This window comes from Amphiprion ocellaris, chromosome 19 (assembly GCF_022539595.1).
Source record: "Amphiprion ocellaris isolate individual 3 ecotype Okinawa chromosome 19, ASM2253959v1, whole genome shotgun sequence".
Lineage (NCBI taxonomy): Eukaryota > Metazoa > Chordata > Actinopteri > Pomacentridae > Amphiprion > Amphiprion ocellaris.
In genome coordinates this window covers 19573529-19599859 of record NC_072784.1, presented here as the reverse complement: position 1 = coordinate 19599859, position 26331 = coordinate 19573529, and positions in this window count along the sequence as shown.

Genomic DNA, 26331 nt, shown 5'->3' with positions numbered 1-26331 from the left:
AGTAGTATTATGCATGTTCAGAAATTCACTTTTTCTTTTTCCTCTTGCTTCATGTAGTCTTGTGCGATAAGGGCCACTTTTCAAGGATGCCTTTGCTGACAGTGCCTTAGGATGTTATCACATCCCATGCAGTATATTTGTGCACATATAAACTCTAAATATATGTGTATTTATTTTTTTATTTGACTTCTTTTAACACATTTTGACAGAAAAAAATGGACATAAGATTTTTCTGTGGAAGAAAGGAGCAGGACTGGCATGTTAGGCAGATCCATCTGACAGCAATGACAGCGAGAAGGAGTGGGATGGAGAAAAAAGGGTTTGAGCAGCAGGGAAAAAAATTGAGTTTTAATTTCATACAGCAGACAGGATACATTCTTGTTTTGTTTTCTCCGGCATTTGAAACTTTTTCTGTATTTTAACATGCGCTCAAAATGCCAGCAAGGATGGAAATGAAGACAAGGGCAAAGATGACAATCTAAAGATGATGACGAAAGAGCGAACCAGTTTTTCCAACAGGATGAGGAGAAGAGGAGGAATGTGGGGCCCACAAATCCAATCCCTAGCCAGGATGTCTGCTTGGACAATACCTCACACTGGCAAATAATGTGACAAGATAGATCCAAAACATAGTGTCCACCTCTGCTTCACAACTTATAAGAACTGCTTTTGAAGTTTCACACACTAAGATGTCGGTACATGATGTGATGGAAATATGTTTAAAGATTTATTAAATTCCTCTTTTTGCTCAATTATGTGTTTGAATTTTGTCTTCTATTATTTCATGCCATTTCAGCGCAACTTATGCAATATTAAAATATGTGTGGATAGAATGGAGATGGAGTGTACAAAAGAAAAAAGTAACTATAAAATGTTCTAGCATAAACCAAGAAATGTAGCTTAATCATTTTTGTTGTGTACCATCGAAATGTGTGCTGCAGAGGGTTAAATGAATTGTCCATAATTCACAAATGCAAAAGCAGCGCAGGTAGAGTGCTATAACTGACAGTGTGCTTAAGCAGAACATTGTATTTTCACTGAAAAACAATCTGAACAAGAGGAACAAGCATTTGAATGCCATTTGTGAAGTCATGTCATATGTCAGGACCAAATATTTTAAATTAAGTACTGTTTATGGTTACACCACAAATAACAGCCCAAAGTGGCTATTTTGTTTGACATTATACTGCAGTTGAGTCCAAAATAACATGAAGAACAGCTAGCAAATCTTCGCTTTTGAGAAAAGCATGCATCAACAAATGCATCACACATTTTAGAGAGTTATTTCAACCCTTTCAGACAGCCACGGAGAGAATTTATAAGGCAAGTGGTACTCTGTGCTCTGGCATGTTTCAACCTTTTACGTCTAATGGAGGTATTCATGGTATTATTCTTGCATTAAATTTCAGTGACAAGGACAGATGGCCTCTTACGAAGAAAAAAAAATAACCCAAATGTTCTACTCACACATTGGGCTCTTTGTTATTAAAGATATTAATGTACAAACAGCCATAAGGACCAAATATACCGTATATGATGCCTCACAACCTGTCTTTCTATTGTATAAGGTTCTTTTTGTTTATCTTCAGCTCTCCCACTTACGATTGGTGTGATACTGAAGGCCAACAAAGAACAACTATCCTTGGTGTTGGAGGCAGGCAGAGCTGAACTGGAAACCATGGCAACACAGTGCTTGCCTCTCTAATCCCTTGGCCCTGCCAGAGAGCAGACAAATACCTGCGCATGCCCCAGCCTATTCAACACCTGCATAAAAGAAAACCTTCCCAATCTGCACGATATGAAAATACACCAGGGAGGAATGGTTTTGATGGACTGTATCTTAATATCACACACGCCACTGCAGACAAATGGGCCTGGCCGTTGTTTTTATCATCAGGCTTTAATTCTTCTCAAAAAACATTTATAGTCTGGAGGCAGCAGATTATGTTGTCCTCCAATCACATGTAATAAAATAACACTCATGTTAGTGCATCTAACTTTCTTACAAACATACACCTAGCATATTTGTTTGAAACAAAAATGAATGCAGTAATGTCATACCTGCACATAAGCCACCATACATTTCACATTAAACTCGACTTTTTTGCTTTTGTTTCTCTATAATTTGCTCTTCACAGTGTACAAGGTTTTGTGTGCTACTATATGCTTCTTTTCTCATTTTATGTCACTTTTACAGATTTTTTTTTATGTTACTTACTGAAAAAAAACCTGCTGCAGTTCATTGAAAGTGTACCTCTTTGTGTAACAGCAAATACACAATCCGGCGAGACCATAAAAGCGGCAGTAAACACATGAAAATGCAGCTGGTGGAGATGTTGGTTGAAAGCAATTATCCCAATTTGTAAGGTTAAATAAAAGGTTTATTTTAAGATGATGTCTGTATTCAGAACGAGACACAAAAAATAACTCTGTACTTATGCTGTACATGACATGCATAGGTGATAACTTGGCTGATTTTCTATATTTTTTTCATTTTGGCAACAAATCTCATGGAAAGGCAAATGATACCAATGAATATATCCCACAAATAAGTAAAATAATCATAGTTATTAGTCTGCTGAGACTCATATTTTTCATTTTGAAGACACATGTCAACCAGTGCAGTGGTGTGACTCAGTGGTGTGCTTTAGGAGAACAAAAGAGCACTACAGCACAGAAGAATAAGCACAGTCAGGCTTTTGGTATACAGACAATACTATGAAAAAACTATAGAAAAACAGCAAAATGATCCATTGAACTGCATCTGTTATTAGACCGGGAGGAGCTGATAATTTAAGCATTTTATTCAGTCAAATTTATTTTTCATTGTGTTTTTGATCAGTGAACCTGTAGCTCATTTTAATATCAAAGAAGAAGAAGAAAATAGGGCTGATTCTTGATTCGTGTCTTGAGTTGATGTCCTTGAATTATTTTTTTTTCAAAGTCCATTATTCAAGATGGATAGTGGATAATGTGATGGACTGTGTAATTACATCTGTGATAAATAATTAGTGCAAAATGGTGCTGTTAACAAAATCTAATTAAAATTCAAATGGAAAAAAAAGGTGAAATTGTGTTACATGACTTTACAGTGTCACCGTGACCCTCTGTGTCGCTACACCATCCAGGCATGGAAGACGAGTGTCACAACAAAAGGGCCAAACAATCTGGAGCATAATTTAAAATTTAAAATAGCTTTTTTTTCTTTTTTTTTTTAAGAAATCCCTTGTGTATCCTGCTGCTTTGTGTCTCTCATGTTTTCTAACAAAAAAAAATCCCATCACCTCTTTCACAGACAGTACTGTTCATGCTTTTTAACCAGTAGATCACTCCAACTTTGACCTTAAAACCATGATGACAAGAATCCACTGACAACCAAGCATTTCATTAACTAATGAAATAACAAGAATCTGAGAAGATATTCAGAACAGATCAAGGCTGTCTGGACAACAGCAGATACTCGTGGTTCATTCACCAGTGGAAAGGATGTATAGGTCGCCCTCATGTTGTCACTCTGGCTCTGATTCATCCTTACAGAAAGACCACGTGAATATCATGTTGTGAGGAATATTCATAGTCTGAAAAAGAGTCTTTTTTTAAATTATAGGATGTGAAATGTTGCTTGAAATGTAGGTAAAGCAGCACAAAGAAAAGTGATGACAGCTACAAGAAAAAATATATACAATGTCCTCCAGCCTTAGCATTTCAGTGAATGACACACGGATGTTTACACTGAAGTGACAAAGCCCTGTAGTCTGTCAGGACCAACAAAAGGAAACTGTTGAAGGATGGTCTGGGGAATATTTCATTACTTAGAAATGTGCTAAAATTTTGGATTCCGGGGACATGCAACAGGTTATGCTTTGAAATTCATCCGTTCATTATCTATACACTGCTTAATCCTCATTAGGGTTGCCTGGGGGTTGGAGTCTATCCCAGCTCACTTTGGGTGACAGCAAGGGACACTCTGCAGAGGTCACAGTCTATCGTAGGGCTACATATAGAGACAAACAATCACACTCACATTCATACCTACGGACAATTTAAAATTACCAGTTAACCTCAGCATGTTTTTGGACAGTGGGAGGAAGCTGGAGTACCTGGAGAAAACCCTCGCAAGCACAGGGAGAACATGCAAACTCCACACAGAAAGATCCTGGGAAGGCCAGGACACGAACCAGGGATCTTCTAGCTGCAAGGAAAAAGTGCTAACCACAGAGCCACTGTGCATTTGCTTTGAAGCTCAGTATTTCAAAAATGAAAGTAAAACCACAAAGTCAACAGGTTTTTGGCATTGGCTACAGCTCACAGTAGCCTGGATACTGTTCACTAAAAAACTTCCAACATCCAAATATCTCCATCCACGGGATACGACCACATAGAAACTTTATCTGTAGTTGTGGCTGCTTTTGAGGTTGTCAGTATTAACAAAGGTAAACTTTAACAAAAGATATGCAACGTATTGCTTTCACTATCCGGTAATAAAGTAAGAATTAGTATTTAGCATAAGTTATGTGTAATGTGAGACTGACTAAAAGCTGCTTCTGCTAACTCTAAAATGTCTCAGTCACAAGCAAAGCTCACCAAATGTTCTGCCGTTGACCGCAAGAGTGAATACATAAGTCTTAAAGCACTCCCAGCATCTGAGGAACAGAAGACCCAGTAGATTTTCTTTTGGATGAAAATGTTACTGCAATTATTAAAGGTGTTATAATGTTGTGTGGCTAATTTGGCTAATGCCACCAATGGATTTGATCATAAGCCTACAGGTCAGAGCTCGTAGCAAACCGTAACACTGAAAGACATTTAGAAGGGATGGGAACTTTGAGACTGTTTTGAAACCAGTAAACAACAACTGGGTGGCTTCTCTCCTGCTCCCTGTGCTCATATATATTACATTTTAATACAGCAGAAATTTTAAAAAAGCTGTTTTCATTTACATATTTTTCAAGTTTTGTTGTCAGATAGTGAAATGAGTATGAAATAGTGACTCAGCTGTTTTATTCCACTCTGTCAATGACAGAGTCTTCTTCCTGAAAGGGGAGTGGACAGCAACAGCTCAACTGCATTTAAAGCTATAGACACTGAAACAGTCCATTTATAACACGGCTAAATCCAGATGTTATAGAGTTTAGCTAAAATTAGCCATCTTGTGGTATTTTGGAATGAAAACTTGAAACGGTGACACATTCTGGGGACTTGTGAGGCTTTAATTAATTTCCTGAAGAAGGACACAATATGGGGTCTTTAACGCAGCGCAGCTGGAGAGCATTAGTTGACATAAACAACACACTCTTTTCTCTCACAGTCATGGCTCTCACAGCCACCAGAAGAAGATTTCACTTCTGTAATCCGGCCCACCCGCAGCAGAGCGTACCATCTGCTTCCAGACTTGGCATGTGACCTGTAACATCTGCTGCTGGATCTCTTTATGGGTGACCCTCAGCTAAAGAGGGTGTCACCTCTGCTTGGCCATGTCCACCCTGCTGTGCTGGACCCTGCTGCAAGAACCTTCCTGCTCATGCAGTCACGGGTAACTCGGCGGTGGATTCACCTCAAACTGCCCCAGGATTAGGCCTCTTCTCAGTCTGACCCATTCATTCAACCACAGCTTTCATGACTTTGCCTTCACTTTCCTTTATTCCATCAAGAAAAACACAGAAGTTAGTAGATTTTGGAGGCAGTAAGAAAATGAAAAGACATCTGCACAGCCACATGTTGCAACTCTGTATTGTGTGTTCAGCACATTGATCATTTGTAGAGTTTTCACCCCAATGTTGGCACGAGCAAAGTCAAAAAGCATGTGACAGAATTAGATGGACGCACACCAAACATATACGGGCATCACAAGAATGGTATGAAACCTAAATGGATGAAACAGTTGCAATTTGCAGAAATAAAGCTCACTGTGTTTTTCTTTCTTTTTTCTTTTTTTTCTTTTTTTTGTCTTGATCTCAGCAGCAGAGATGGCAAGCAGAAGCACAACAGCTTTTTGTTTGCCAGTATGGTCACAAGATGGTTTACAAGGGAAGCACATCCACCACTAATGGAATGGATAAAATGATTTATTTAGTATGTGCTTCCAGGATATTTGATATGCTTGGCTACATTTAGCCCATAGCCTCATCATAATGAAACAGCGAGCAGTCAGAGTTGCAGAAGAGGCATCTTACTGGAAGAGGAGAGAAAACTGTGCCCGAGGCTCTGTTAAATGATGCTCCTCGTCCACAGTCACACCCTCATTTCTCTACTTGTCAATACAATGACAGAGACGAGTGAAACACATCTACCTGATTAGACATTACAATTGTGTTTAACACAAGTTTGTACTAAAAATGGCAACATATGCATTGATTTTAGGTGCATTGTTTTATAATTTTGGATCTACATGATGCAAAATTATATTTCTGATCCAAGTACCTGCCTTTGTTGGATCAGTTTTGTCCATTCATATCCATTCTTATTAAATTTCAGTGCCACTTCAGTTAAAATTGCACAAATGACCCGTGAAAATCCTGGAGGGTGATGTAGGTCTTAAAGTACGTGGTAAAATGTCTTTTTAATGTCAGCTATGTGAAAGTATTTCATAAATCACTGGGTTACAAAGTTAATGCTAAACTGATATCTTTTATAAAAAGGAGACTTGTGCCAGAATTTTCCTACATGGTCGTTCAAATTGGTGATTTACTGGTTGTCAGAATTGTTTCCAGAGACTGTTGAATGTTCGTTTTTATATGAGCCCTTTTCCCTTGACTCGCCTCAATCATAGCTGCTATTGGAAACACCATTTTTAAACTGCCAACAGAAAACAGAAAAGGCTGTAGGCGAACTGTTTCTGCTTTCATTAGCTTTCCTTCTTCTGTTGGTCTCGACTGTTCAGTGTCCTCACTGGTTCAAATTAGCCAACAGTGTGCCTCAGGGGTCCATCTTTGGGGCAGTTGTTTTATCTCAGCATGTAGCTCTAATTGGCCATATATAGTTGTTCCTAAACACACATCAGTATCTTCCCATAAAATCTAGTGACTTTAAACGATTGTACATCTTTAAAGACTGTGTCAAAGTAAATTGGAGTCAATCCCCTTTATTCTCATGCAGTCACCAAATGTGTCTGTCAACATTGGCTGTCTGGGAGAAAAAGGGTTGAGTTTGGAAAATGACTGAAGCTGTGCAGCAGTTCTTTTTCTTTTTTTTTTTTTTTTAAATTGCACATTTTATTGAAATGACCCATTGTGCGATCAGCTACGCTTTAGCTATACAATCCTGAAAGAATAAAATCTTATTGAAAAAATAAATGAGTTTTTGTTCATTCAGTATGGCTTCACTGCAGTAAGAAAATTTGCTCAAATTCATACTTAACCCATAAAGCAGCACCTGACAAGCACCAGACTAAATGCAGCCTCCAGGTTTATAACAAAGAAAGTTTTTACAAAATCTTTTTTTTTTCCTGACCTCTCAATCCCCCTCGTGTGAAGCCCGAGCCAACATCACTGACCTTGTATTGACATCAGCGCCACAGGGAAAGCACTCGTCTGGTCCAAGGTCAAAGCCGAGAACTATTGGCGGCCTTTACCACCGTGACACACAGAGTTTTCAAATGATCTGCCTGGCAACCTCAGGCTGTCACACATTTTAGGTTTAATGTCTGGTTACGTGTCTCAGCCTTCGTATTCTTTGCACAAAGCATCATTAGTTTTCTAAGGCTACAGTGAGCTGCTTTAGTTACTGAAAAATAACTTACAAACACACGTCTGTATTAAATGTACTTGATGTGACTTCAGGTAAAGCATCATATTCATATGTTTGGGCAACCTTTCTTATGTGACCTTTCACACTGTGTGGATACTTTGAAAACAAGTTTGCCTACAAAACTATATTCTGCCTGTTTTGAGGAACCCTTTAAGGTGGAATGTCTGCTAGTTTTGCATTGATTTCCATTTAATCATTCCTGAAGTGAATGTAAAATATGGTAAAGATAGATATTCAAGTTTTTACCTGATCTTGACTGAAGTTTTCCTGTGACCTTTTCAGACACCACATGGTTTGTACTGTGCAGCTCCCTGCCAGGACTACTCCATTAAGGTAAAGACATATTTTGTATCAAAATTGTACCTTTGCACCTCATTAACTAAGAAATTTTGCTTTAGGAAAACAAATTTTGAGGTGAGCTCATACATTTCCCACATAAAACAAGCCACCTGTTAAAACTACAAACTTTATACACTACCATCCAAATGTTTGGGGTCACCCAGACAATTTCATGTTTTCCATGAAAACTCACACTTTTATTCATGTGCTAACGTAATTGCACAAAGGCTTTCTAACCATCAATTAGCCTTTCAGCACCATTAGCTAACATAATGTAGCATTAGAACACAGGAGTGATGGTTGCTGGAAATGTTCCTCTGTACCTCTATGTAGATATTCCATTACAAATCAACTGTTTCCAGCTAGAATAGTCATTTACCACATTAACAATGTCTAGACTGTATTTCTGATTCATTTAGTGTTATCTTCATTGAAAAAAATATGCTTTTCATTCAAAAATAAGGACATCTAAGTGACCCCAAATTTTTGAATGGTAGTGTATGTACAGAGGTATAGAAAATGAATAATGCAACACTTGATATACTTGGATGCAAATCTGTTTCCACAATCGGACTTTCCTCTCGAGGTCTTGCTGTAAATAGAAGCTTGTGTCTAATAATTCATGTATTTTGTTCTTGCCTTGGCTCTTTGCCTCATTTCTATTGGCTGTGCAGGTATTCGTCACAGCGTGCGGTAGTCTAATTTGAACACTGATAGGTGTGCATGCACGAGTTCACTTAGCCTGACACAGTGCCAAACTATTGTTGCCATTGGAGATAATGGATTTCAGAGCCCAGCAGTGCTACAGTTGCGTTTTGTCCGAAAGAGCCTTTAAAGATCACTGCTAATTTAGCTGGTTTTGCAGAGGTCAGAGTTTTTTGCTTCTCAGCGTGCTTACTGAGTTATCATCAAATAAGAAGGACTTTCCTCAGATTCAAGAGAAATTGCAACATGTTGGTTTCTGCGCTTGTTTTCTCCATTCAACATAAAACCACTCATTCCCATGGTACAGTTAATACCTTGAAGCATATTTATCTGATTGTAGCAGCTCTGCTCTGCAATATAAGAAAGGCTTTGTTAGAATTCACAGCAAATCTCAACATGCCTGGTGTGTTACATACCACTGAAGCTCACAAAGAATATAGAATTGTTCTAGTGTTTTTGGGTGGCTCGACTTCTTCCTGTTATTAAATATTGAGCAGCAAAATTTCGTTCCTACTCGGATTCTGTGCGAGATCACTTCATGAGCAGAATATTTTCCGCTAAATCCTTTTTCGCAATACCTGGTCAATTCCCTCCCCTGTCTCTGACAGAAAATCAGTTCATGTCAAATGGATCAGTTCATCTATTGTACTTAGATCAATCTGTATTAATATTTATGACTAGTCTTATACTTGTAGCCTTGCTGTTTGGTGTTTAAAATGATCTCCCATTGGTATTTCTGAGACATCTATCATTAGCATTTTTTTTCAGGTGCCATTTTTTTTTATTAATTTAAATATATTCAGTCACCGTAAAGGTCTGCCTTATATCTCGTGGTACTAATGGGCGCAGCAGTATTAAAATTAGATTTGTTTACTGTTTGCATACTGCATTGCTCTTCTAATAACACTGGGCAGAGCTCTACCTGTCTGTCCTCAGGGATCCTCCTGGCACTGCTTCATCAATAACTTGGCTTACTGGCATTGTCTGCTCACTGACTACAAAACGCAACAGTAACAAATTAAATTCTTAATGTGCACAACCTATCACTAATGATGGTGTAAAGTGGGTGCATTGTTGCAGATCACTTATATCAGCAAAATCAACTAACTATACTACAATATATGGTTAAAAAAAACTTATAGAAATGAGTGAATTATTCATTGGTAGAAGAGCACTAATGCTATATATTACACATTATAGCAAATGCATGCTACTTTGCTAATTTTATCATCATCACTAATGTTGCCAAATTCTGGCTTTACCTTGTTCAGAATTAAAGGTGTGTTTGTAATATGTCAATACATTTAAGTTTGAGCTGTCCCATTATGTTTTAAGGTGGATTCCAGCAAGCCAATCAACTAAAAGATCTCCACTGACTTTCCGATCATGTCGACGTGAACCACCTACTTGAATTTTTAGTTAAATATGTTTGTAGATAATATCTAAACATTTCAATTATGCAGTCAACTTCTAAAAGTTTTATGAAATCAGACCCAATTTCTATTCAATTTAAGAGCCACCGATAAGCAGAGATAATTACTGAATGTGTTGACATTCTCTTTGTATAATAGGTTTCATTGGTAGCAGCACTATTCCCATGCTAGGACTTCTTGCAAAGCATGATGTTACACAGGAAAATAATGCATGCATTTACTTTTGTGCAATTTAATCTGAGTTATGCTGGTCTCATTGTGTAATTGTTCACTCTATTTACACCATTTCAGAGCTGTATTAAGATACTGCTAATCTAGACAAAAACTGCCACTGCTCCTCAGTGAAAGTGCCCAACTTGTGAATTTTTTTTTAAAAAAAGCCTTTGTTGTGAAGCAGCAGGAAGGCGCTAATCACAGCTTGCAATGAGCGCAATCATTTGTCAAAAATGTGGACGCACAAAAGAATGGTAATTATTGGTATTTTGTGACATCAGTGGATTACTTCAAATATTGCAAGAGGTGAAAGAACAAGAAAAGGAAGCCACAGTGGGTTTTTAGATAAAGATCTGCAGGCAACAGGATGCACACTCCAAACCCCAAGCAGGCAACCAACGTAATTGTTCCCTGTTGTGTGAAAAACTGCTTGTTTTGTATGTAGTATGAAGTCAAATTACAGTTGAATTTGTAACTGGTACTTTATTAAAATTACACATGTGTATTTGGTGATAGTTGAGACAGAAAAACCAGGTGCTCTGTTTTTTTTTTCCAGACAAAGCTGCTGCTCAGTGAGTGTTAGGTGGATAGATACAGTATACAACAGAAGTGAGCCCAATAGCTGTTAAATGTCAAGTGATTCAAAATTGCAACACCTTGCAGTAATTTTACCACTTCTAGGTAGAACGGTAGGGTTTTGCATTTAAGTTAAATTAAAAACTGTTTAGATTTCTTATACTAAAAATGCAGTCTCGACAGTACAAACTCAATACACTTTTCATTACCAAGATTTGCATCTTGTACTTTTTCATTAATATTCTATATTCAGTGGCTATTTTTTTAGTTGCGCTTTGCCAGAGGGGGTTTGTTGCTCTGCATTTCTAATTCTCTATAAAATGCCCTAAAGTTTTACTACTGGACTCAGTTCAGGCACCACGCTTGGCCGGTTATGGTTTTCACTTTTTCTCTTCTTCAGGAACTCTTGTTTGGTTTTGGCAGTGTACTTTGCATCATGCTGGAATATTTCTCTCCTGCCAAGTTTCTTTAGACAGGGAGTCATCTTGTCAGCTGGTATTTCAGTATAGCCACTGGCATTCATGGTGCCATCTATTAATGTCATCTCCCAGACATGTTTTACACTCATGCAGCCCCGTATTATCATATTGCCACCTGCATGCTCCACTGTCAGGACTATGCATTCACTGTGAGTGTCCAAAATACATAACAAGCATAGCGGACCCCATCAGAGCTGAAAAAAATTGTACTCATCTGACCAAAGAATGTGCTCCCAGTATTCATCAGGCTTCCTTTCATGCTCTTTGAGTTGTCCCAAGCAAGAGTATTTTTCTCATATGATGTCCATAGAGGTTGACAGTACACACTGTGGTTCATAGTGTCTGAGCTGTAGCACATAATTTGAGGAGGACAACCACTGATTTGTGGTTGTGAATCTTGATCTACTCTGATTACTGCTGAAGCAAGGATTTAACTGATTTTGAATTCTTCTTCTTGTGTTTTCCATCTTTGTAAAGTCTCATTAACTTTTTTTTTCCCCACTTCCTCTGACAATTCATTTCCACATGGAGCCATGATGTAGACATGCAGACAGAGACAGCATAGGATATAGGTCTAAAACTGAGCTCAGGTCTGCACGGGCCTTTTTGTAACCATATTGATGCAATTAGGCTAATTAGAAATCACAGGTGTTGTCTATAGATAGACAGACAGATTCTATTGATTAGACAAAAATGATTAAAATCTATTTAAACTCAGATAAAACTGCGCTTTCAGTCTTAGAGGTTACAAGCCTCAGTCTACATGGCAGACTTCAGGGTTACTCATGAAGCTTTGGAGATTCTGATGGGCTGTGTGACGGCACACAGACTTCTGGAATGATATGCACTCTACAGAAATGGTGCCAGTCTTGAGATGAGGCATAATCACAGTTGTTGATGTGAGTGCAGAGCTTGCAAGTCTTCATTAGAAAGAAGAAAAAAACAACAACAACAACAACAGGAGAATATACATCAACTTGACACAAACAGAAGTCTTACAGTCTGGCATAATTAATCACTCCCTGACACCATCTTCATCTAACGAGCTATCCATATTGTAAACAGTTTAACATGAAATTGAAAATCTACACATGCAACATACATTTTGAATATCTCTGTGGTTGTATGAAAGACCGGAGTGGTGAGAGTGAGGCTTTTCACCAACAATGTCATAAATATATTTTTTTAAAGTCTATGCGCGCCACAGAATTAGCATGATGATGAAAACAAACTTTCAGGCTTCCTCTCTGGTGAGTATCAGTGCATCAGCGTGCAAGCTACATGAATACAGTTTGAAAGAGAATCATAATGAATGTGTCTAACGTTACATATTGCATGGGTTACTTAAAAGAAAAAAAAAATATCTTGCAAAAATTTCATGTTCACCCAGAAAAGGAAAGTTTGTCTTTTAAAACAGATAAATGATTCTTATGATTTACTTAACCCTTAGATGCATAAGTGGGTCAAAAAATGATCCGGTGAGGTCGTTTTCTGGCAATGTCTTTGTAGTGAAAAGGAAAAAGAAACTGTAGTATTTGTATTACTGATGCACAAACTTGGAGGGACGGCGAGCAGCAACAGCTGGAGGAAAAGAGTGGAAAAATGTCTACAAAATGGATGTTGACATTCTTCTATTGCTGTTCTGTGTAATATTCTTCTTTTTCAATTATCAAAATGTTCAAAATCTGTTATCAAGTGAAAAATAAACATATTTCAAACATGAAAGCATTCTTCTGTGGACAAAAATATAATACAAACAAATAATGCAAATTATTATCCTGAACCAAAATGCCAAAAATGTTATAGAAACACACTGATTCTTATACGGGTCATTTTTGACCCACTTATGGAAGAGTGTAGGGTCCAATCACTCATGCATCTAAGGGTTAAGATTGCTGTTACCTGAACACAATGTTAGATAATCCAAATGCTATGCCTTTTATTACACATTTCTGTCCCTGTTTTGAAGAAATCTGTGTTTAACAGTTGCTGTTCGTCTGCTGGACTGATGATAGGGTGTGATAGATGCATTCATGTGCTGTGGGATGACATTGTACCCGTGTTTACGGCAGGATGGTGTCCCGGCATGTAGCATTCTTCAGGGAACACAAATCAAGCTTCCATTGTAAGCTCGTCAGTCATCGTTGTGTTTTGGCAAACTGCTCCGCTCTCACAGTGGGATGCTGGCAGTACTACTTCTGCCGTGTCAAAATAATGATAGAACACTGCAACATTTTAGCCTCATTATGGAGTTTTTTGGATTGTTTTTCAGAAATCCATTGGAAAACATAAATATATTTAGGAAAAGGAAATTAAATTATTGTTCGCAAGCTGTGAGATGCTAATTAGAAAGCATAATCATTTTGCCTGAATGTTTTGCTCTATCCTCTTGTTTTTTTGATGAGAAATTAATTATAATCTCTTGAAATTACTTATTATATACATTTATATAAAAGGTCATACATAATATCATGATGAAATATCACAGTGCCTCGAAGAATATTTTTTTCCAAATGTTTAAGGTGCAATATATGAGATTTTTAGCCTACTAAAAATGTAGAATTCATTCGCCAGCAAACCGCTTCATAAATATGCAGTTGAGTGATGTGTTTAGTGATGAATGAAGTCCCTTTGCATTTGTTGTAAGCTGAGTTTCTCTGTTCTATGTTTTGGTAGCCAGTCAAGGGTAGATACTGAGAATGACCTGCTACTACATTATAAAAGCAAAAGCGCAGTCTAGAATGTTCAATCAAAGCCCCAAAATACCAAAGAGTTTTGAAAAATATGCATATACAAATATTTTATTTATGATATTTACCCAATTTCCGTGCACTTTGCTGGCGGAGCGAAAGGAAGACAAGCCAAGGGAAGATGATGTTACACGAGCTGACAGCTATCATTACGGCCATTCAGTCTAGGCTAGCATGAGCTAATGGTTGGTGTGGGATGTATTCTTTTTTTGGCTCTCTTGTATACAACTTTTCTTTTTGTAAATAAAACACAATGGGAGATGTTCGGTGTGGCTGAGATGCCCATTTGTTTTGCTCTGAGATGCTGGTGCACTAGTAATACATCCAATGGTCCTGAATGTCGCATTCAGCACCTTTAAATAAGTGCATGTGTCGTTCCCTGCCACATTTCCATTCCATATTCTTATGAGTGCAGTCCAGAAACAAGTTTTATTGGCTAAAGTGATAGTGGAGTGAACAGCGTCTTAGATTCTTAAATTGGCAGGAGAAACTTATGACAAATTGATGTTTGATTTGATTTCTATTTAAGTTATGGAGATTAAAAGGACTGGCTGACATCTTATTGAAAGAATGAGTTGATTGCAAGGTTTGGATAATGTTTGGAAACTAACTGGGCCAAAAAAACACATAAACCCAATAACTAAAGAACATCTAGACTTGTCGGCAAATATAACCACGTCCTATCAAGCCAACATTCAGACTCAGAGCTTGACTAACCCAAGACAAACACAAAGCCAAGACCTTGACAAAAAGGTTTTAACCCTCTAAATCCCAAAACCCATTTGCTGGTTTGGAAGGCATGTTGTTGTTTTTAAAAAATCACAACAACTACAATTATCAAAGAGAAACTGTAAACACTGACAGAATTGTCTGATTTTCAACTTTCTGAAGGCTCCCGAACTGCTCATCAGTGATGTGCTGTTCGATCAACAAAAAATAATCAAATCTAAGCTTAAAATTATGATTTTTCATCAAAAGGCATTGTGACTGCAAAAACAAATTCAGTAAAAAAAATAAAAAAGAAAAAGACTTAAATTCTTCCACAAACTAAATTCACACAGAGCAGAGGGCAAATGTGTTGTACATTGTACATTTTTGTAAAATAAAGAAACAAGCAAGTTCCACTTCATGTATTTCCTTTATGATGTCGGGTATTCTAACTTTGTTGTACTGTGCAGAAGACATTTTTGAGTTCTCTCTACTTTTAGCCATAGTTGTGGTATTAAAAATAAGCCCAGAATCAGGCAAAACGTGACAGCTAGAAAAAAACATCCAGAAACTGCACAAGGTTCAGTGGGTTAACCTATGGTTTAGTACACAATACAACACCTCAGACAAGTTTAAAAGTGCACGCTGTCAGGATGTGATCTAGTCTTTAGATTGAAGAGTTTTCCTCTCGTTCCTGAGAGATAGCAGCAGGAAATCGCTAAGCTGGATAAGTTAGCTTCTGAGTGTGATGAAAAATGACCTGATTCCTGCAGCACCCCAGACCAAATGGGCAGAATGGATTAAGAACACAGGAGCGTCTATACTCAGTTCAGGGTATCATGAATAAAACTCCTAATAGTTGCCAGCAGAAGGAGGCAGAAATTACTACCAGAAGCTTTTATATGGACAAAGTTTCACTTATATGTAACTCTGTCGTGACAGAAGTTAGTCACAGCTGCAGAGAAACGACCAAAGAGACTCTGTGCACCAGTGAATCACTGGCTGTCTTATATCTATTTGTGAGGGGGGTTTTTTGTCTCTTAGAAAAATCAAAACAAGCTATCAGTGTGTCATCTCTATCAAACTTGAATTACTACTAAATGGCAGCTGTCACCGAGTAGCACACTGTAACAATCCCACAATTACTGATCAGCACTGATCTCACAGTAACACACTGAGTTCCTTCCTCACACCAGATGTTTTTCTTCACCTGTTTCTGGGCTAAATTATCCCACAAACAAGGAGCTGAGACGCTCGTCAGTTGTCTTATTTAAATATTTATCAGTCCCAATTTGGGAAAAAAAAAAACAAGCGCTCTCCTACATAACTTGTGATTGGACAGAGTGTGCTTTGAAATTGACTGGATTAGAAAAAATGAGCAGCTAATTAGGCTGCAGTAGTTGACATAAGTTGTACGGTCCTATTGATTCCTCCTTTGAGAGTGGGAGTTTTGTAGCAGGAATCACACATGCACACTGTCTTTATTTTTATTTACTATAACGATGCAGCTGGAGGTCCATGGACACCATCCCAGTCGGGCCGATTCAATTCCTGTGCTTGCAAGCGGATACGTGATTGTCCGAGTGGCCAATTATACACCTATCTGAAGCCCAGAGAGCCTGTGTGCTTGTAAATCACTGGATGCATATAATTATGTACTGCGCGCTGAAAGGGATGATCCCTCTTGGGATATTGAACATTTTACTTCACGGCACAGTTTACTGCACTACAACTCCCCTTTAACTCTCTTATCACGGCCCTCCCTACTGCCGTTTTATACCCCCTGTCTGCGCACACAACTCAAAATGGCATCGCTGGGAAACCCATCTATGGTCAGTGGCAGGAAATCCTCTTGGCACAGAGGAAGAGCTGATTTAAAACTTTACTGTCTTCAGCAGCGAGGGAGCGCTCTATTGAAAGGCAGCTGAAATCACAAACCAGGCTTGTGCTGCCAGAACAGACAGTTTTTCCACTACTTCCAGCCTCATAGACAACAACGAGTACACAGTTGGTTTGACGTCACTCTTTTTTTTTTTTGCAAATGTAAAGACTTAACTTCTAACAATTATATCCCCCTCTGGGGCTGCGAGATTGTGTATTTACTAAGTGTTGCTTAAATGCAATCAAGAGAAAGTGTTGAATTCCCACACCCACATTCTTGGAGACACTCTGTGTGTATACACGCACACACTCAGATACACATATTTTTAGCTATTCCCCATTGCATCTCCACTTCCTACAGCTCTTTCAACTGCAAGAGCTGATGAGTGGGAATAGGTGTTTCTTGGATCGATCCCACATAGATAAAACAGAGCGAATAAGTAAGAAGAACTTCATAGGCTTATAGAACGGTGAGTCAGTAGTGGAACCATCTGTATGGTTTGACCACTGAAATTGTATGGAGATGCAGTTCAGCACTGGGAAAAGAAACACATCAATATAAGATAATTGAACACTTTGAAGATGTTGACTGTCTTTCCATGTGTTGCCATATGACACAGGGAGACGTGGCGGTGGGTTTTGCTGGGTTTTCATGAAATTATGTTCCAATTTGCATGCTTTTCCTTGGCGACCATAGCATGAGGGAAGAAGGAGCATTAGAAAACGCGAACCACTCCGCCGCCTTCTCTCTTAAGGATGGTTATCTACTGTAAATCAATAAACCTCCTCACTATTGGCATGACTGGGAGCTGACTCAGCCTAATTACCCTCTGGTCCGACCTTTAAATCACGCAAATGAGAACAAATAAATAATGACCAGTTAAAGTGCCGCTGTCCCGGAGTTTCCGTCAAAATCGGCATGCGTAAATGAATTGAAAATTTATGGAAATGCAACAAGCGTGAGGGGGGAGCGTCTTGCATTTTGGGTGACAAATTGAAAGCGGGGGAACACCCGAGAACTGTCTGCCTGAGTGCCAAGTAAGACAGTTAATCTCTACACGGTCCTGGACCACTTAATTCCCACTGAAATGTGGCATGCTCACCCCTCTCTTTCCTACTCCCCATGTTCTTTTTCCCTTATCACTGTAATTTGGTGTGCACTGACAATGGGACATTTGACAGAGCTATTGACAGTAGCTATTCCACAGTGGGCTAATAACTTCAAGATTTTAGACAATGAGGGGAATATTAAAAAGGATTATACTGCAGCCAGAATAGAAAAAAAGAGAAAAGAATGACAAGTGAAAGGGCTGATAGTATGGTGTATTACAGCGCCATCACCCCAGGTGCTTTTCTTTAATTTATTTTATGTGATCATTAATTAATCTCAGTTCAGGGAAAAGTTCAGGCCTTTTATTTCTAGCCTGATGCAACAAATCTTAAAATTAAGGACAGAAGCTTCAGCTTTAACAAACTGAAGGTTACCAGTATATAATTATTGTAAACTGTGACTGTGACAGCTCACCTGTGTGAAATGCAGAAAAGTGTTGACTGACATTTGCCTTACTAGTGCTGTCTCTGTGTCAAGTATAATTCATAATTAAAAAGAACTAATGCCATTGTACTGTTCTCTCTGTGGTGACGCTCTTATCGATCCTGCTGCTGTATGATGGCTACAGGCATTTAGAGAAAACACAGAGACGGACAGTACAATCACTAGAGCTCTGCCGTCTTTTATGAGGATTGTGTGAACAAATTCAACTTTACTGTTCCAGATAATAGCTGATGAAATCTATTTAAAACATACTGGCATTGATTTCTTCGTCACCAAACTTCAGCCCAAGACTTTAAGAGAATAACTTTCCAAAGTCTGCGAAGTTTGACAGCTTTATTAAGTGTTTTTTTGGAATTTTTTTCTTGTGCTTGTTTGGACGTAACATATGCTGCTTTAAAGCTGTTGCCACGGTACACATTGATCTGCACGCTGGAACACTAACAAAGGCCAATCAAGAGAACTTGCATTGTGGGGAAAATCTGGTAGGCATATAGAAGGCTAACAGGGTTCTGCATCATAAAAACTATCAAGGGGACACTAACAATCCACTGTGCTCATCCATTAAAAGTTAAAAATTTAATGAGCTATTTTACAGTTTCCAATGGGCACAAAGAATATGATTCAGAAAAGAACAGACTCCAGTGGAATTAACTCAGACACCTGAATTTGAAGAATGAACTTTGGAAATGAAGAACTGAAAATCTGTCATTAACACTGTGTGCTACTTTGTGCAAAAATAATTACTGTTCCATTCTTGCACTGCCATGAACTTATGAATAACTGTTGTTAGCCAAACTCAGAATTTCACTGAATCTCTGATTTATTTTGATTTAGATATGTGGTTGGTCGTGAAAGTTTTTTTTAAAAATCATTTTAGAAATCAAGCTACTATAAAAACTTGCAGCTAAATGCCGATATGCAATAAAGCAGTGGCTTCCAGGTTATTTGGCTTGTGACCCTTTACAAAAAAGTCATGTCTAATTGGGGTATCCTTGTTAGGTTTCAGATGTTTGTTAGTTCTACCAAAAACACGTCCCATCTACAATGTATAGCTATATTTTTTTTAAACAATTTCTTAACATTTTAAACTACTGAACACCATTTTAGTATGTTAAAACTAGGTTTCCATTACCTGAATAGAAATCACTTTACAATATGAAAATTACCCCGTTTCCAATTGACTACATACGATTTCATGTTTGTTGAGATGCCCAGCACCTACTCTGGTGCCTGTGTTACTAATTCTTTATCTACGTGTTCTTTGGGACCATCTTGAGTTATGGTCTGTCGCTGACAGAGCTGATGACGGTGTTTGCTGGGTGTCATTCTGCAGGTGACAAAGCGAGCAGAGCCTCTCGTCTGCCCTCTGGGTCATTAATAGCTCCCTAGGAAATGTTGCTGCCTAGTTCTCATTTATCCATTCATCCTCTTTAATTAATTCTCTTTCATTTACCTTGGTTAGAAGAAATCAATAGCACAGGTTTCACTTAATTTGACAAATGTTCTTTTGCTTTATCCCTTGATGCTGTGTGTGCAAGACCGAGTGTGTGCGTCTGTAGCCTAAGCGATTGCAGCGATTAGTTCAAAGTCACTAAATTGAGCCGTCTGAGTGAAGTTGTGGCCGAGGTATGAGTTATGTTCTGTCAGATATACCAAAATATTTGCAAAAACTATATATTTGTTGATGAAGAATCCTAATACTAGTTGTGATCTATACCTCCAATTTTAAAGAAACTCAAGAAGCAGCCCATTTGTTAGTCGGTGTGGTAGTGGATCTGTCTGACATATTTTTTTTCCCTCCAGTACATATTGTTTTTCACCACAGAGGGCCCTGATCCTTTGAGCTCTCTGTCTCTTCCCTAACATTTATGCGCTTTTTCTGAAGCTCAAAAGACAGTCCCTGAGGTTTCAATTAGAAAAGTGTGGTGCATCTGAGTGCATTCACTTTAATAGTAGAGTGATCTCCTGAGTGTTGTAGAAGGGTAGTGGTGGAAGTGTTGCTCTGTCTCTAACTCGGGTTAATTGGGTTTCTTTCAGCTTCAGCCAACAACAGCACATACGAAAGAAGAGGAAGAATTGTTTTAATGGGAGCTGAAAATCTCAACCAAGTGTCCATTTTGATCCACATACAGGAAAAAAAAAAAACTTGTTCAGCAGATTGATTGTTAGTAGACGCACTTTTCCATTCAAAGCATTGAGCCCATGTGGGTAAAGGTGTGCTGCTGAAAAGCATCTGTACATCATGATGCTGCCACCACCATGCTGTTGTATTTGGGATGATGTGCAAGATTGCATATATGGCATCTAGTCTGATGGGCTCAATTTTGATCGAATCAGATCAAAGAACCTTTTTCCAGTTGACCAGTCTTCCACATGCCTTCTGGCAAACTCTATTTCAGATTTAATTTGAGTTTTTTTTTCTTTCTAACGGTGGCTTTTCTGTTTCTGCAAAATCTTGTGGTAGGTGTCACAGTGGCCTCCCTCACTAGCCTCTTTCTTGCATGTTCATTCAGGTTTTTTAGGGCAGCCTGCCCTAGACAGATTCGTACTATTTTTTTCATTCCTTAATGATATATTTAACTGACATTTCTGACCTTCCCTGAAAATTTCATCCAAATCCATTAGTCCGTTTTTGAGCAATGTTGCTAACACACAGACAGACAGGCAGACAGATGGGCAAACAACCAGACAGATAGACAGACAGACAAATGTACGCCAATCGTCATATAACTCCACCATGTTCCTTGATGGGGTAATAACTGAGCAACCCTCTCGTTTTACAGCTACAGATCTCAGTCTCAGTGCATTTTTTTTTAATGCCATTTGTCAATCGCGTCTTTGTATATATTCATTAAATGTTCATTAACTGTACTGTATGACCATGCGGAAGAAAACTATGGTACCATTAAAGCCCTGGTATGCAAGAACTACAAACAAAAAATGACAAAACTTTTGAGTGCAATATCCTTTTGCTCCATTACTGTAATTACAAATCACACCTTGATCCCCACCACCCCTTATGGAAAGCTGTACACATGCATTTATTGACAAGCTGAAAGATTTAAAGCTTAGATTAATATCAGAATCTTCCAATGATGTGTTTTAGGTGTCACTGAATGTAATTTGGGATTCTGCAGAAACATGAATACACCTACTGATGTCCTGTTTGCTGCCCACGGCTGGCTGCAAGTCAGATTCTTTCCTTTGACATTAATAGATACCTGCAGCTTCCACACAGCAGCAGAAACAGCAGTAGTGCTTCTTTAAATTGGGAGTGATGCACACATGGCAGAGCAGCGGTGACTTCATGAACGCCAGATCTGACAGTAAATAATGTTCTGCGTTCTTCTACACATCCGACAGGTCAGCTGTTCCACGGAGATTGCAGGTTTACACGGTTTACATTTTAATTAAAGCTTCTCTGATAGAAACCTGAGTTCCATCAGAGCTGCGGGGATATTTTTATTAAGATAAACCTGTCATTACACACATCTGCCCCCTCTCACTCCAAGACCCCAGCCAGTGTCCCTCTCAATGTCTGACTGATGATTACAGCCTGGCAGCTCAGTGTCTGTTTTGCTGCCTTTTATTTCACAAAGCTTTTACCAGCCACTAAAAGCCAGATGAGAATTGCACTTGTCCCGCCTCTTTTACTCTTTGCTTTGCTTCCTCAGCGTCATTTTCCACCTCTGCCATGATGTCTACACTGAGAATGTCAAGTTAGCTGTTTCTTATAGCTAGTGAAACAGTAGGTGGTGTGTGACGCAGTGCTGTTGCATTATGGATTTTTTGCAAGAGATCGTAAGTGCATGCTTTGATGGCATGAAACATCAGTGTACTTTTAAAATGCTTTTGAAGCTGTTATTTTAAGGTAAAATAGGTGCATTATGGTACTTTAGAATCACATTAGGTTAATTTAGATGGAAGTGAAATTAAGGGATGTCCCAACCAAGTATCCAAGTATCATAATCCAATGCGAGTCATTTAATGTTTAGTATTTACCCGTGCTGACTTCCAATCCAATACTATTTTCCTAAGTAATGCGTACTCCAAGTACAATAAAGTTATTAAAAATCAATTACAATAAAATCAATCAATCAGTTATTGACTAGGTAGCATAGGTGATTATGTTCCTATATCCCAGTGGCATGAAACTTTTGTAGTCCAAAATGAAAGAACAATATCAGCATATGATGAATGTCCACTGTGCTTAACTTATGGTATAAATTAATTAAAAATGAATTGATAATGCTGTTAATTATTAATTTATAATGATTCATTGTTGGCATCTCTAAGGCCCTGCTGTCCCTTTACAAAACCTGTTTGACAGCGGATGCAAAGGATCAAGTGTAGGTTTGTGCAGACAAACCTACACTTGACATCAGTTAGAAAATGCCTCAATTGACCCTGATCCTGATCTTTGTGAAATTTAAAGTAAATTACAATTAGATGGGTAAAAAGTCATATCATGACAAAATCCATTGTTTTTAAATTGAGCTCTTGAGTTGAGTCAACTGTGGTCGCATTAACATTGCATTAAAAGTAAATTAGCTTTAGTTGAGAGTGAGCTTAATTTTAATAATAGTCATTGAAAATGTTTTTGTTATAATTTGCATCCAAGTTGTTTCAGTCCAGCCAGGTAAAATGAGATTAAAATTGCAGATTTAAGGGGAAGATAAACTAAAACATCTTCTTAAAAATTTCAGATTCGGTTTATCAAACATAAAATATATTTTGAACAGTATTCATCAATGTAAGCTAATCTACAACATAAATCCACATGATGTTTTAAAAGCACATAAAGCAGCTGAATGGCCTTTGTTAATTATCAGGCTGCCCTGCCATTGGCAGTGACAGAAGAATATGAATTCGACATTGGTTCAGTTATGGTCGAGTGACTTCATCGATAGCTCATGTCCGTTTTTCATGATGGAGTAGTAAATAAACTTTCCAAAATGGCCTCCATTTTCCCCTGCCTCCTCCTCTCCTCTCAGCTACCTCTCATCATATTTCTTGTTCGGAAAGAAGTGAAAGAAGAGAGGCAAAGCTCTACTAAGTGGTACTCTGAGAGACCAGGACACCTGCTGTGCTACAAATGTGACCTGTGTTGCTGCAGTTCCCACATGAAAGCAAGTGCAGCACGGCTAAATTGCATGTGCTTTAAAATGAAAATATGCTTCTTCCTCTTTTTTTTAAGATTGACTTGTGATGCTGAGAAATGCATGGAAGAACAATTCCAACTATCTAAGGCTATTTGCTGTCCTTTGGGAGCACGCTGATGTTTGAAAGCAACATAATTAAATGATTTTTATTTCATTTAAATTAGCTGAAATGAGGTGAAAAGTGCTTGCCTCAATTTGAAGTGAAGTGGAACTACTGGTGACATTAAGGCTGCAGCACTGATGGAGAAGGTACAAATCTTTCACTTAATTAAAAGTACACATTATGTAATGGGATGCTGCTCTTCCCTTAAATGCCCTCCGTGGAGTTCAGAAGCTGCTGCATTAGAAAGCAGTGCAAAAATTTTCGAAGTCAAAATCTAACCATGTCTGTCAACAATTTTAATCTCATTTTATGTACTTCATTACATAATATTAGTGCTAATTAAACTTTATTAAAGTGACACTTTTCAAACAATGCAATACAAGTGCTTCAAAAAATACGCTTAAAAAGACAGGCAAAGAATAGGAACATTAAGAATAGAACAGACAGGATTTTTCAATAAAAGAGAGAGAGACAAAGAAACGAGAATGAAAATTTTCATTAGTGCAGCTCCACAGAAAAGCTTTGTGCTGCTTTCTTTGATTTATAGCTAATATGTTAGCAAGCTGTTGCCTATTACAAATCTGAGCGACATTAGCTCAGTGTCTGAAGAGTAAGTGATAATTTTCTGCAGGGTTTGTTACTACAAGCGTCACCTTTCACTAACCTGCTTTAAGAACAATTGCACTGCAGTTTTGTGCTGCTAGCTTTGATTTATTGAGATTCAGGATGGAGGAAAAGTGGGAGTCATAATACAAGGATGTGGGGAACAGCTTGTTAACAAGCATTCTGATTAAACTGTGTATAGCATAACATTTCTGCTGCTTTCATACAGTATACTGGCATCATTTTCTCAGCACTAGCGGGTTTGATGGTGTAAAAATGCGATTACATTTTACTGATGATAATTTCAAGCCCAGGTAGCATCTGCGGAGACCCGGTGGTTTTGCCAAAGAGGTTGCGTCTGCTAAACTCGAATCTTGCAGCAAAAGAGTACAGGAATCTGCAGCTTCCCACACAGAACAGAAGTTGAGAAACAATAGATGGCAGAGCAGCGCCAGAGACTTCCCATGGTGCAATAAAACCACATGAGCAGAACTGAACACTGACAATAAAAAATAGAATCGATGGGAGTGCTTCACATTTCCTATCCCATTGACAGATTATTTCATGGATCACAGCAAACAAAACTGTGGCTCATTCAACAGAGGGAGTGTCTCAGCTCCCATTCTCCAATATGTTCTTTTGATTACTTTAAAGCTGAGGCTGTTTAAGCTTTTGTCAAGAGTGGAATTAGACAGACAACGCAGGTCATGAGAATGTTGCGGTCTGACATACTGCAGATGCCAAAAAGGAGACAGGCAGACGGGGAGATTCACATAATCTAAGTAATTATCAGACGTAAATGAACAGAAAGTGCAACCATCTCAAACGAACAAAGTGATTTCACAGATCACTGATGCCCTTTTCTGGAGATGGCAAATTAATGGCTGCACTATATATTTTTTCCCATGCTGTGCAAGTCCTCTGGAGTGCAATAACACTGAGCGTAAGGGCTTGCCATCAAAGAGGTGAAATCGTTTTCTGCCCTGGACGTAGAGCAAAGTGAATGAGGGGAATTGATAATGGGATTCACTTAATTGTAAATTAACAGAATCTTGTTAATAGGATTCAGTTAATTTGAGATTTATTTCCTTATTGATTCATTTACTCTTTTTGCAGTGTGTGTAAAATGATGTTCGAGGATAATTACCAGCAACCTTAAATTACTAAGAATTGAATCAGTACCATGTCATTAATCAAGCTGACAATCATGAGTAAGGATGCAGATTTACTTTATGCTCACAGTTGTTGCCAGCAGCGTTCTGCAAAAACCTAGTTATTCCAAATTGGTATTGATGCAGGTGGTGGGAACGCAATATACCATTGTGTTGATGTTATTTATGTTGAGGCATTTTTTCATGATAGATACATACATGTATTTCAGGCACATTAAGCGTATAAATGCCTCTGTTACAAAATGACAAAGGATTTGGAAGAGGCTCTTTAAATTACATCTATTGGATGAGTTTGGATCAGATTGTTCGGTCAATACACAACAGTAAATTCTCAAAACACTCCTTCGGAATGATATTGAACAAGCAATTTGGATCCATAGAAATCCCTGCAGGGAGAGTACAATTTATTATCCTGTAGGAGCTGACTCCGAGAATCTGTATCAATACCGTCGGTGTGTTACAGTACATTCTGTAAAATTTAAATACTGTTTGTCCCAACCCACCCTCCAGCCTCTTTTCCTAGTCAATCTTGCCAAACTGCCACAGTGAATCATGCTTTGTTTTTATTTGTACGTTCTGGCACACAGTCTGGAGGTGTTGGCGGTGGAGGTGGGGGCCAGCAGGTACCAGAAAGAAGACGAGCAGGAAAATATTTATGCAATAGTACTGACTCTGAGAATATTAAGATGCCACTTTTGAGCAAGGCATCAGCGGCCATCTGTGACCTCCAGGGTTATGTGGTTATCTTATGCAAATAAAACATATTAAAATACTAAAATACAGTGATTCCTGCTGCAGTACAGTTAAGAAAATTAAAGCAGGCATGTTAAATAAATTTCACTTAATTGATTTTTTCATTGATTTCTGCAATCCATTGTCATTTTATATTACTGTGACAGTCCTAAT